Genomic DNA, 14,334 nt, shown 5'->3' on the forward strand with positions numbered 1-14,334 from the left:
TACACTGACCTAACGTAAGGGCATGCCAACGCTGACTACTTAGCAAGATGTTTTTCAAGCTAATACTCAGGAGTACCTATGCTCCTGATTTCCACTTGTAAATATTTTCTTTTTTCTCTGCTTGTAATAAAATTTGAAGCTGGTATTACTTTTGATAGGCTTTTGGAGTTTTGGGAGGGCAGGATTTCTCTCAATCTGGTCATGAGGACCTGAAATTTGCTCCTAGTTTATTCAATATGTGCAATAAAACATTTTGTGTAGGATTTACGTATACTTTTGCAATATCTATCCCACCAGTACTTCATTGATTCTTTTTGGTGTTCAAAGGTTAAAAGGGTTTGACCTCATTTCCTGTATGGAAGAAGACTAGGGATAGAGCCTTTGGAGCCAAAAAGGGTTTCTGGTTTTCATTTGGGGGCTTCAAGGTGATGAAAATTTTCCAGAAGCTGTGCCCTAAGGAACTGTAGTCAGGACCAAGGAAAACTGTTGGAGGTAACTCACTAAATCCAAACACCAAACCCAAACCCAAACCCACCGCCGTCAAGTCAATTCTGACCCACAGCAACCTAACAGGAGAGAGTAGAACTGCCCCGTAGGATTTCCAAGGCTGTAAATCTTTGCTGAAGCAGACTGCCACATCTTTCTCTCATGGAGGGAGCCACAGGTGGTTTCAAACTGCTGACCTTTTGGTTAGCAGCCCAGTGCTTTAACCACTATGCCACTAGGGCTCTGGCTAAATCCAAACAAATCTAGATGAAAAAAAGCCAAGGTGCAAAGCCAAATATTTCATGGACCCATGGAATTCAATGAAAGAAAAGATTTGAAGTGGAGGGAAGAAGGTGAGCCAAGTGATTTCTCTCATTTGGAATTCTGATTTTCATCCTTACTTTCTATAGAGTACCCATGGCCCCTGGACTGGGTGTGTTGGAAAGGGCCAATTCTAAGTGGACAAAATGACTCACTTATGTATTTGGGCTTTATTATTTTACATGGCATCCATAAATCTGAGAGCAGTCTGCACTTGGTAAGAATTTTCATCCATGTTTTTTAAAGCCTAGGATATAATAGGATGGGTCAATGAAGAAAGAAAAAGTGCTTGATTTTTATGATGAGCATATAATTCTTCAGTAGGTAGACCCACAAATCTTTAAATCATTCTTTTTCAGTTTAAGTTTCACCTATCTTCCTAATTTCCTCCATTCATTGGGTAGGGGATAGGAATGATGAGTGAGCTTAGAAGGATGGAATTGAAGCAGAGAGATGCAGTGGTGAATATGAACATCTTCACTGCAATTAGGGTAAGGGAGAATGATTCCCATGGACAGAGAAGACACTAGGTAAATTCATGAGGTTTGAGAGAGAGCTTAGAAGAATGGATGGAAAAGGTATCTTGGTACACTTGAGAATGGCTGGTATTCATCCACCATACTGGAGATGTGGAAGAGAGGAGTGGAGCAAGGTAAGGTTTTGTGCATGGGAGAGGAATTTCCTGGTCTTATTTTTATGAATACCCACCAAATGGCCACCTTTGCCTTGACAATGTATTGATCAAATCCCTGAGCTTCAGTTTGCATGGTATTAGGCTAAAACTAGAATGTCTGAGTTTTTAAGCCTAGATAGATCACTTATTATAAATGAGCACTTAGGTAAGTTACTAAAACTGTTTGAATCTACAGGGTTACCTAGTATAAGAGGGCCTACTACCCAGTTAATATTTCTTGTGCATTATAAGGTAGATAAAATGAAACCAAAACCAATTGCCACTGAATTGTTTCAATCAAAAGAAAAAAGATGCAAAAAATCTAAAGTAGGACTTTCAACAACGCAGCAGACTGAGAAGACAAGTGTGGGCTCTCATCCTGTGGCAAACAAATACAAATGCTGGAAAAAAATATTTCTTCCCCAATTACTTAATACATAACCGAGTTCAAAAATGAAATCCCAAGTGGCAAAACTTAAGAGAGAAATTAAAACCAAGAGCGAAAATCACTTGTCCCAGTGGGCTTCAGATCAAATATATACCTAGGGCCCAGGGATTAGGGACTGGACACAGAGCTTTGGATCCATGTGAGGTTGGGAGAATGAAAAATAACTCCTTTAAAGAGCTTAGAGCTTCAAAAAGCTACCATGTTTGTGGAAAGAAATCTAGAAAAACTGTGCCTACCAGCTCAGGAAAACAGAAAAGAAACTTGCTATTTGTCCAAGGCCTTTTGAGGAAAGGAGAGTGAGTTGTCTATGAGAAATTTAAAGCCATATGTGTGTTGTGCCAAATGTAGGTGTACAGTCTGATTTTATTCTACTTAAGCCATGAAATTAGCGTTAGAAACTAGTCTAAGACTATTGAATGCATTGAAATTCCCAGTGGAAACACATCTGAAACGATTCAAAGATACTTCTTCCCTCCCCCCTCCCCAATCCAGAGCAATCAGGATCTCCAGGGAAAAATAGGCCTTGCAGAAGATGAGTTCACAAATTAAAAAATTACAAACCACATGAGGAAATGAATCACCATGAAGGAGAGTCAACACATAAAAACAAATGAAAATTAGCAACCCAAGTTTTGAACGTAATTAATCGAGACTATACAGATTTTAAGAACTTCCGGAAGTGAAGAACTATAGAGATTAGAATAAAAAATGCCAAAAAAAGACAAAATTTAATGTAATGACAGGTTTTATTATGAAAATGAGGGAATTTCGTGTAATATTTATTAAAGTCCACTATGAAGATCTGTATTAAGTTCTGGAAATACCAAAATCAATTAAGACCCAGGACCTGAAACTGTGGAGCTCATATTCTAGGGCAGACCAACAATTATGCAAAAAAGGCAATGAAAAAGTGTTATAGATGAGTAGGGTACATTGAGGGTGTAGGGATGTATTGGTCAAGTCTGTCTACCGGGGTTTGGGTGGAGGACAGTCAGAAAAAGCTATATCCATTGAAGATGCTTGGGTTGAATCTTAAAAGATGGGTGGGTGTTTTCCAGACTAGGAAGGAGGGAAAGACATTGAAAGTAGAAGGGGCATGGGAAAATGGCATGGTATTGCTGGGCCACTTTATGTAAAGGGAAGGGAAGGGGGCAGATCAAGAATATGGTATGGTGATTTTAACAGAGCTGTACAAAGGAAGTGGAGTCCCTGAGTGGCACAAATGGTTAACAAGTTCTGTTGCTAACCAAAAAGTTGGAGGTTCAAATCTACCCAGAGGCTCCTGGAAGAAAGCCCTGGCCACCTACTTCCAAAAAGTAAAATCAGCCACTAAAAGCCCTATGGAGCACAGTGCTACTCTGATGTACATAGGGTGGCCATGAGTAGGAGTCGACTGGACTGCAGCTGGTATGAAGGAAGCAAAATAATTCTGTAGGTAAGAACTTGGGCTCAGATTATCTGGTCTAAATCTTGGATCTATAATTTACCAGTATATAGGCTGTCTGAAATTACTTAATCTCCCTGCTATATCTGTTTCCTCAGCTGTAAATAAAAAACCAAAAAACAAAACCCAAAACCAAACCCACTGCAGTCAAGTTGATTCCAACTTACAGTGACCTTATAGAATGGACTATAACTACCCCATAGGGTTTCCAAGGCTGTAAATCTTTACGGAAGCCACCGACTGCCACATCTTTCTCCCACAGAGTGGTTGATGGGTTTGAACTGCCAACCTTTTGGTTAGCCGCTAAGTGCTTAACCACTTTGCCACCAGGGCTCCTAATTGTAAAATAGGAACAACAATACAAAATCTTCATTAGATTGTTATGATAATTAAATGAGATTATGCGTGTCAACACTTGGCATAGTTTCTAGTATGTTTTAAGCACTCAGTGAACATTAGTCCCTGTTACTATACCTATTATTCTTACTAAGAGAGAAGTTTGAGAAATATGGAAGGAGATATTAAAGTAATTTCACAGTAATTATTCATTCAGCAAATATTTGAGACACTGTATAAGGAACTGGGGCTAGAGTGGTGAAGGAGACAAATTAAATTCCTGCCTTCAAAGAGCTTACATTCTAAACCAAACCAAACCAAACCCAGTGCCATCGAGTGGATTCCAACTCATAGCGACCCTATAGGACAGAGGAGAACCGCCCCATAGAGTTTCTGAGGAGCACCCGGCGGATTCAAACTGCCGACCTCTTGGTTAGCTACCATCGCACTCAACCACTACAACACCAGGGTTTCCTATGTTCTAAAGGGGAAGGAAAATATTAAACGACTAATTAGTACTTGGAGCCCTGGTGGCACAATGGTTAAGAGCTCAGCTGCTAACCAAAAGGTCTGCAGTTCAAATCCACCAGCCACTCCTTGGAAACCCTATAGGGCAGCTCTACTCACCCTATAGGGTCACAATGAGTCGACTGGATGGCAACGGGTTAATTATCATTTACTTATTTAATTACAATTGCGATAAGTGCTGTTGTAAGGAGGGAGAGGAAATTCATTGTTCGAATTAGCATCACCTGGGAACTTGTTATAAACGGAAATTCTCAGTTCCTACCCCACACCCACCACAATGAAAACTCTGGGTATGGCTCAGAAATTTGTTGCAATAGCATTCCAGATGATTCTAATTTACCTGAGAGAGCTCTTAATTGTAGGTGAAAACCAAAACTGAAATGGAGTCTGAAAATGACTTGGCTCCAGGTACTCTTATTGTGCCTTCAGCTTTTTGTGAGTTTTTCAGAGAACTAATTTAGCTTTAAAAGACCTTGTTTCTTAAATTGAATCTTGGTAAAATCTTAAGAAGGAAATCAATACCTAATTATAGTCTGTTTGATTTCCTCTCTTCTTTATCCTTCGGGAAATAGAATATGCATGGGCTTGTTGCCTCCAGCAGGGGGCTCTATGATCATCCAAAGGGGCAAGGAGAGCAAAAGATCGCCACCGCGCCACCCAAGACCAGGAGTTGGGGCCAGTTGTATGTACAGGCAGCGCTTTGCCAAGAGCACATCTAGGGGATTGTGCCTTCTGCCCTGCCCCTCTTATGTGACTTAAAATACCTACATGACTGGTCATACCATACTATACCATACCCATTGCCATGGAGTCGACTCAGACTCACAGCGACCCTATAGGACAGAGTAGAACTGCCCCCATACGGTTTCCAAGGAGCTCCTAGTGGATTTGAACTACTGACTTCTTGGTTAACAGCAGTAGCTCTTAACCACTACACCACCAAGGACTGGTCAGAAAGTACCTCATAAAGAAAGGGTTGTTGTTGCTGTTGCTGTTAGCTGCTGTCAAGTTGGCCCTCAACTCATGGCAATGCCATGAACAATGGAAAGAAAGGATGCTTGATCCTGCACCATCTCTATGATAGGTCACCGATCGGACTGTTATGATTCGTGAGGTTTTCAAAGGCTAATTTTTGGAAGTAGATCAGCAGTCCTTTCTTCCCAGGGCTCCTGCATGAAAGGTGAGAATTCTCCCGCTGATCTACCTCTGCCTTATCCTAAAGAATGTAGGTCTAGTTAATTGCAGGGCTATTATTTTGTCATTGGGCATATAAATTGGGGCCATACTACCTGTGGCCTTCCTTTTCGGTCCTCTTCTCAAGTCGTACTCAACCTTTATCTTAAATATATGTCCAAGAAGTATTTAATAAAAATTCCTCTCAAGGGATGCTAAATGATTAGTCTACCCAGGGCCTTCATGGGTCTTAGTCTGGCCAGAGTGAATGAATCAGTTCTGTGTCATATCTTGTTGAGAGACAGCCAGATGGTGTGTTCTTAGTATATCTCTGGGACTGCCTGCCTCAAAGGAAAGTCTATCTGCTGACCTCACTGGAAGTTTATCAGCAGCTCCAGGTAAACGGAGCATCTTTGAGACTGAACCTAATCTAGAGGTAATTTTCCTTCCCAAAGTTTGTTGTAAGGTGGCTGTTTGGCATTTGGACAAATTTTCCTATAGCTATCTTGTTATCCACACTCACGAAGTAACCAGGTCAACCCATACTGTGCCCAGAGAACAGCATTAATGGCACTGCTTTTAACTAGACGTAATCACCACCTATAAAGGACAAGGAGAAATGCATTTGCATGTTAAAAATACATCTCTCTTTTAGTGGTAGGGTCTCTGGAAGCAGCATTTGGTGACTCAGTTTCAATGGGGTGGGGAGGATGGGGAAGGGTAGAGAAGGAAACAGGAAGATGTTTCCTTCAGTAAGGATGTTGTGCTCATTATACTGCTATATCTGCATAGTGGAGGAAAACTATCAACATTAAGTAAAACAGGGCCGTCTTAGGGCTCTGCAGTGGTGACAGAAGACGTTTTGGTAGATGGGGAGAGGTGGAGAGTTAGGTTGAGTTCTACGTCTTTTCAAAACTGAGAGGCTGAAGTGGGGACTGCCAGTTTGGGAGCATTTGAATGTGGTCCTAAAGTAGATTCCCAAGTGCGGGTGTTGACTTTCTTCAGATAAAGAACAAGAAGAACGATTGACAAATGGAAAACCTTTTGTTTGTAACCCTTCCCATTGCCATTGAGTCAATCTCGATTCATAGGGACCCTATAGACAGAGTAGAACTGCCCCACAGGGTGTCCAAGGCTGTAAATCTTTATGGAAGCAGACTGCCACATCTTTCTTCCATGGAGCAGCTGGTGGGTTCAAACCACCAGCCTTTCCATTAGTAGCCGAGTGCTTTAACCACTGTGCCACCAGGGCTCCTTCTTTTCTGTGTGTAGTCAGAATATCAGAATCTGGTCCTAAATATTCCTAATGGGATGCCTAATATTCTAATATTGATTCATTAGCATGCCCAGAATTCATTTTAGAAAAATACCACAATGAAAGTGCTCTTGGTGAAACTTGGTCATGAGAAGTCGAGGATCCCAAAGGTCCAGGGTTCCCTGGTATGTATGCACAAGGTCACACCATGTGTATGGGGCAACAAGAGCAGGGGTTCGTTGTCACGGAGCCAAGACGCGCCCTATGACACAGGTGGAAATTGTCAAGGTAGGAGGCACGTATCACAAAAGATTTTCAGTGCATGAAAATGGTTATTTTGGGAAAAGATATTGAAGATAACAAGGAGAGATGAGAGTGCTTAGTTTTTAAGTTTCAAATGATGGATTCACACTGCCCTTTATGTAAAATTTTAATAAACCATGGCAACTTTGCTGTGAGGTAGATACTATTATGATCCCCATTTTACATATAGAGAAAACAGAGGGAAGAGAGGTTAAGTAACTTGCCCAAGGTCACAAAGTAGTAGAACTGGGTTTTGAACTCAGATACCCTGACTCCAGAGCCAATGCTCTAATTCATCTAAACCTCCACAAACAAAGCCGCCTCTGAATCTCTAGATTATGAACAACAGAATGTGCCAGTCCTTTGTAGTCTAACCTTCCCCAGGCGAAGGAGCCTCTGGGTTTTAATTTTTGCACTTAACCTCGGTTTACTGGAAAGTTCAGTTATGCATGCAGTGACACGGAGGGGATTTTCAATGCATTGATTTAATTTGGAACAATTCCACTGAAATATGTCTCTTGCAACTAGTCTCCACTCACTTACCCCACCCACTCTCTCTGCACTGCTTAAGGAGGATATTACAGTGGCTAGAATGTTTTCATTCCCAGGTCTACTACATATTTGTACATGACCTTACAGTGCAGGAATTCTCAGGTGATTCTAGGATCTACATTTGTAAATGGCACCATCTGCGTCTGTAAATGGCAGGTAATGACTATTGTGCGAAGGACTTTTAAAAAGCAATTGCTTGTTAATGACTTTGGCTTCTTAGGTCAAAGAATTATATCAACTAAAACAGAAATGAAAGATTCGGACATAACAGCAGTGATTACTGGGAAATAGAGGAACGTGCCTACAATAAGAATCAAGGAGATCAAAGGGCAAATGTACTCAACTGAGTGAAACTAATAAATTATTGGAAAACACTTTTCATGTAGAAGAAAATGCCATGTATATGAACAACAGCATTATCACTAATTGTAAAAGAATATGACACTTGTCACATTGCAACCCACCAAAATCATCTGTAACCATTTTTATTTAGGAAAAAAATGACTTATGATAATGTTTATTTAAAAATGGCATTCCAAATGCCAAAGAAGCACTTATTTCATTGATGGAACTCTGGAAGCTTAAAAGACTGCAGTGATGAAAGCAGCTGACTGGCCTTCTCATAAATGAGATCAAATATACACAGGAGAATTACCAGAAGAGCCTTATGTCTAATCTGAAGGGGAGAGTGACAATAGGTCAGCAGCTATATAGTAGAAATGTATTATTTATACAGAGAACATATATAATATCATAGGTTATTGGATCTCCTCATTAAGTATCAGAACATACAGCTTTTGAATCTGCCTAATAACACCCCAGCAATTGACGAAGAATAATCTCATTTCATATTCAGAGAAAATTTTGTAAAAATCACCTTCTTAGCGAGGTTCGGATGGGGAAAAGCTGTTAGATTTGGGGAGATGATCCGTTTTCCATTGTTCCTTCAGATACCTGGAAGGCATTTGGAATGGCTTGAATTCCAGCATTCCCTTTTCCCTTCTTAGGCTTTGTAGTAGGAATTATTCACTCTTTTCACTGGAAGTTGCTCTGCCTCTGTCTCTGTCCAGGTCCCTGGGTGATGCAATCAGTTTGTGCTTGTGCCTCACTACTAAACTCAAGTTTGACAGTTTGAACCTACCCAGCGGCGTCATGAAAGAAAGGCCTGACAATCTTCTCCCATAAAGATTACAGCCAAGAAAATCCTGCGGAGCAGAGTTCTACTCTGTAGCACATGGGTTCACTACATGTGCTACAGACGGACTCGACAGCAGTGGGTTGGTTTTTTGTTTTTTCTTTCTCTGTCCGCTATGACAGTGAAAACAATCTAGTTCCTTTACTAGAGGGCTTGCTGAGCATAACACGCTTCGCTTCATCCACAGGTTTGAGGAAGAGAGAGGCTTGCATTATTATTTCCGTATAGTAAATGGAGAAAATAAGGCGCAGAGAGGGCAAAGATAACTTAAAACAAACTCTTTGACACAGTAATTGCCCAAAGAAGGCTTTGAAGGACAGAACGGGACAAGGTGGAGGGCGTATTGGACATGGCCATGAGGCCTCAGTGGTGGCTTTGACTCTCTTAAATCCCTTGTTGTTGTTGTTGTTGTTAGGTGCAGTCAAGTTGATTCTGACCTATAGTGACCCCATGTGACAAGTGAAACTGTCCCATAGGGTTGCCTAGGTTATATAATCTTTACAGAAGCAGATTGCCAGGTCTTTTCTCCTCCAAAGCCACTCGTGGCTTTGAACTGCCAACAGAAAGACAACCTTTTGGTTGGCAGTTGAACACTTGATGTTGTGCCACCAGGGCTCCTTTTAAGTCCCTTATAGGTCACTTTTCCATCAGAGGGATAAAAAATGTTAAGTGCCACCCATAACTGGCAAGATGTAGTCTTTGCACTGTCACAACAGTCCATAGGGCAGAGCTGTGAGAGGAGCATACAAATACTGCTCGTTAAATAAATACATATAATTGAAGCTATTACTAAAAAGAATTTACACTAAGGCGTAAATGATATATGTTCCATGTGCCATCAGGATGTTTACAGTGTAACAAAGGATCTTGTTAACCTGAATTAATTTCTAATTGGAGAAATTACAGCTTCTCTTCTCCTATCAACCACCCATTCCCCCCATCAGTGGAGTCAACATTCTGTCCCCCTCCCTCCTTGTATACTTGTCCATAGGATATAAAAGGCTCAGAGTCAGTACTGTTTCATACCAGGAAGCCTCATGCCATCTACGCTTCTCTATCCTAACACCTTTACAAATGACGTCATATCTCACGGGACTTGATAAAAAATAATCCTTTTGGAACAAGAGCCATAAGGATGTTCAAAATCAGGGGATTACAGATGTATGACTGCAGAGGGTCACTTATCTAATCTCAATGAATACATATCCATATAACCTCATGGAGCTTTGAGTTGTTTTCCCAGCATGGGTGATAGATCTGCACAATAAATGTTTGTTGAATGAAAATACATAAACCAACAAAAACAAATTCTGACTAAATTGTGCCAGTACATCATCAAGGACTAGAGCAAAACAATCCGGAAACAGGACCCTGGGTTTTGGTCTCTACACAGTGGGAAGTCAAGGCTAAACAGCCAAGAACAATGTAGCAATAAGCAATTATACTAAAATATCATAACACTATTTGAGAGTTGGGAATCATTATGCAATCCTGTTCTATTTGAATAATCAAATGTATAAGTTTTTCAATCTCTATTGTACTGATTTCCCAAAATTATTCAAATCGGGACTGAAATAGAGTTATCAGTTATGTGGAGAAATTTCAAATGTACCTCAAAATCCACAGGGAGTTGTCTATTTTTTTTTTCCAGTGTCTTCAATTCTTTGCATATATATATATATATGATCTTTGGAAGAAATAATATCTATTGAAAAGAGTTTGACTTTATGTCTGAATTCTGTGCACACAGATAGACTTCTCCTGAGTTACCCACGAGGCTCTGGAGAGAGCTAGGTGGCGCTGCATTTGATCACAGAAGACAGAATCATATTTTTAAAAGAATTCTCCTAGCAATTCGGCTATCTAGCTGAGATTTGCCACTTTTCCTCAGTGTTGGCTGCCAACGCTGCAGCCCCCTTCAGGCTGTCCGAGCCCTAGGGAGGGATGCAGACTTCTGGGGTGGAGTAGAATAAAGGAGTTGGGACCTACTGGACGTTTAAGGGAAGATACAGACCATCTGCACAGGACTTGCACTGCTGTCTCCTTTTCTTAAGTCTCCTGAATAAAAACTTTCATTAATACAGCACTTTACAGGCTTAAGGTGTGGCCACAGAATTGATCCCATTTAGTCATAATTCCAGCCACTTCTCCCTGTACAGAAGGCAGGAGAAGGATTATTTGGGGCCTCATATATGGAGTAGAGTTCCTGGGTGATGCAAATAGTTAACATGCTCAGCTGCTGACCAAAAGGTTGGAGGTTTGAGTCTACCCTGAGGAAAGGCCTGTTAATCTACTTCCAAAAATCAGCTATTGAAAACTCTGTGGAGCACACTTCTATTCTGACACATATGGGGTCACCATGAGTCAGAATTGACTTGACGTTAATATACGGGGCAGGGAAGAAGTACACCTAAGATCACTTTAACTACCAAGCCAGGATTTGAACCTGAGCGTGCCATCCTCTCTACAATAGCACAGTGCCCTCATTAAGTCTTGGCAGCTTTCAGAAACCACAGCCTGAGGAGGTTGGTGGTGATGAGGGCCTTTCTGGAGAGCACTGGGAGAGGTTCTGTATGAGATACCATATGAGGCCAAGGAGCTTAGTCTTCTTGGCACCTAATGGATGTGGGGGAAATCGTTGCTAAATTGAAGTAAAGTCCCCTCTGGCTTGCTTCTGCCATGTTCACAGTCTTCTTATTATTTAGGGGCTAATTATGGAGTCTGAGGAATGCCTTTTCTCTCAGGTCCTATGCTGTCTGCTCTCTGACCATTTGCCTGCCCTGTTATTTCTGTCTGCAGGCAGGGGTCATCGAGAGAAGGCATCAGGCTTGAATCAGCCTCCTTTCCCACTTATTAGCATCAGTGGCAAAATCTTTGATGAGGACAGAATGTTTCATATTTGGCTACTGAGATTTAAAAAAAAAAAATTTTTTTTTTTTTTTTAGATATTTGGGGATTATCTATGGATTTCATTATTTACTTTATTCCCATCCACTATTACTGGGAGCCTTGGTGGTGCAATGGTTAAGTGTTTGGTTACTAACCAAAAGGTCAGTGGTTCAAACCCACCAGCAGCTTCGTAGGAGAAAAAATCTGGTGATCTGCTCCTGTAAATATTATAACCTAGGAAACCCTGTGGGGCAGTTCTGCTGTGTCACACGTTGTTGCTATGAGTCAGAATCAACTCAGTGGCACAGAACAACAATGACAATTATTGCATATAGCTGATGTTTGCCTATATCCCTAAGACAATTTGAAATTTGCAGAGGGGTCCTATGCCCTGAAGAACTGAACATGTTCAGCCCATCCTATCTATCCATGGCAAAGAATTCTAGGTCACAGAACACAGGAATACGCAAGAAATGCTTGTGTGGGGCTAGAGGGTAGGATGGGTAAAAAAAAATTTACATTATAAGAACGTTTTTACATTGAATAGTAGAACTATTTTTGAAGAGTTTTTGTAAATTGGATTTAGAAACATTTTGTTACAGTTTAAATCCATCAGAGGAGTTGACAACTCAAGAAACACCTGCTATGAGCTTTTTTGCAGGTGCGGAGTATTTTCGTGAGGAAATAATCCCCTCCTTGTTTATCTTTTTTACGAATTTGAATTTTAATATATCGGGTTGTCTTAAAACACCTGTCTGGCTAATTCTGCTGAGATGCTTTTCACTGAATACCTGGTAAATGGACTCCTTCTCTCAGGGGAATATTATAATCTGCCTGGCTGCTTCCAGTTTCAAAGCCGAGAAGTACGTATCGTAAATTGGACATAAGGTTTTCTTGAACACTCACTCCTCCTATATAATAGAAAAGCAAGTGGCCAGTTCAGGTGGTCAGGTTTAGAAGCTTCGGCTTTGTGTAATGTTTATGTCTATTTAGGTAATTTTGTTTATGTATATTTAGGTAAGGAAAGCCTGTTTGTTTTTCTTTCATTTCTAAATCTAATATCTCTGCAAATACTTTAGTCATTTCCCTACAGAATTTTTATTTAAACCCAAAGTGCTGGAATGAACTTATTTTCATTTATAAGTTTCATAGTCTTTTCTGCTGTTCATGCCTCACCTTTGCTCTCCTATCCCAAAACAAAACCAGTGTTTTAGCTCCTATTTTCTGGATGATTGCTCTATCTTGGCCATCATTTGCCCATAGTTCCGGCACAAACTTATAGTGCCATGAAAAACAAGACAAGTTAAAAAAAAAAAAAGATGTTTAAAGGACAGTAAAACTGCTTTTGCCTATTATTTGAGTTTCTCTTGGCCCACTGCCTGACATCCATTAGGCACACTCAGAATATTTTAGTCCCGGACACAAGGGAAGGAGCTTGCTTTTTAGACTGGTTTGTACTATTTACTGCCAGAGATGATATTAACAAAGAACAATGATACCAAACCGAGTTACCAAGTGCCTTGGTTCATGGTTGTTCCCTGGCTGTGATATTCATTCTTTGTATCCAAGATGAGAAGTCATGTTTTGGTTAATGACTACTTCCCCCATACATGCCTAATCACCTTTAGAAGCAGACCTGGAAGCTCTTTTGGTTATCCTTCAGCCTTAAGAAGGCTAAGCATGTGTCCCTATAGGTTAGTAACCTAGACAACAAGGCCAAGGAGGAACAACTAGAAATGGAGAGCCATGGAAACTGATTCCATTGATGGATGTCACATTTTAACCATAGTATCAGTTGTTTCTATCCCTGGATGTACAAACTCTGAGCTGTTAACAAGTCTACCCAGGGACACCTCAGAAGAAAGGTCTGGCAATCTACATTGGAAAAATCAGCCATTGGAAACCCTATGGAGCACAGTTCTACTCTGACACACATGGGGTCGCTATGAGTTGGAATCCACTCGATGGCAACTGGCTTTTGGTTTTTAATTGCTTGTTTCTGGCTAAAGCCACCAATAGTAGTCTGTTAATATGCACACAAAGCTGCAAGAAGCTTCCTGTTCTTCAGGCATCTCCTGAGGCCACCTTATTAAGGAATTTATTTTCATAATCAGTTTCTAAGAATCAATATTTCTTTTCCTATTTCCCTTTGCTTAGACATAATGTGATTAGAACAAAGAGCGCTCATGCTTTGGGACTAATCAAAATTGTTGCTAAAGAAAATACCGTTCAACAGTCCTCCCCTCACATAAGAACTCTGTGTCTTTCCTGTGGGGAGAAGTGGGGAACTAGACTAAGCAGGTTGGGAGCCGAAGTTTTAGGAGAAGCAAATTCCTGTGCACCCTTCTTCTTAGAAGACCTTTTGGAAGGGACAATATGTGCCAAGATCTTTGCTGAACCATATTTTCTGTAACAACCACAGGTCCCATCACAATCATCTCTCTAGAAAGGCAGTCCCTGGGAGACAGTGGCATTTTGCAATAAGCGTGACCTAGTCTGAGCCTTTCCAAAGGATGTTTGAATCCGTTTAATTCAGGTGACAATGCAAAAATGCATAGGAGTTTTCCCTCTGTTAAAAAACGAGGGTTTTTCTAAGGGTTTTCATCCTTAATTCCTCCATTAGAGGGTAGGGATTAACAGTTGAAAATAGTCACATTGGATTATCAGGTAAAACAAATTACGCGTAGTCACCCAGGTTAGAAAGATTGGGATTTAACAAGACAAGCTATCA

Source organism: Loxodonta africana, chromosome 1, assembly GCF_030014295.1.
Source record: "Loxodonta africana isolate mLoxAfr1 chromosome 1, mLoxAfr1.hap2, whole genome shotgun sequence".
NCBI classification, from domain to species: domain Eukaryota; kingdom Metazoa; phylum Chordata; class Mammalia; order Proboscidea; family Elephantidae; genus Loxodonta; species Loxodonta africana.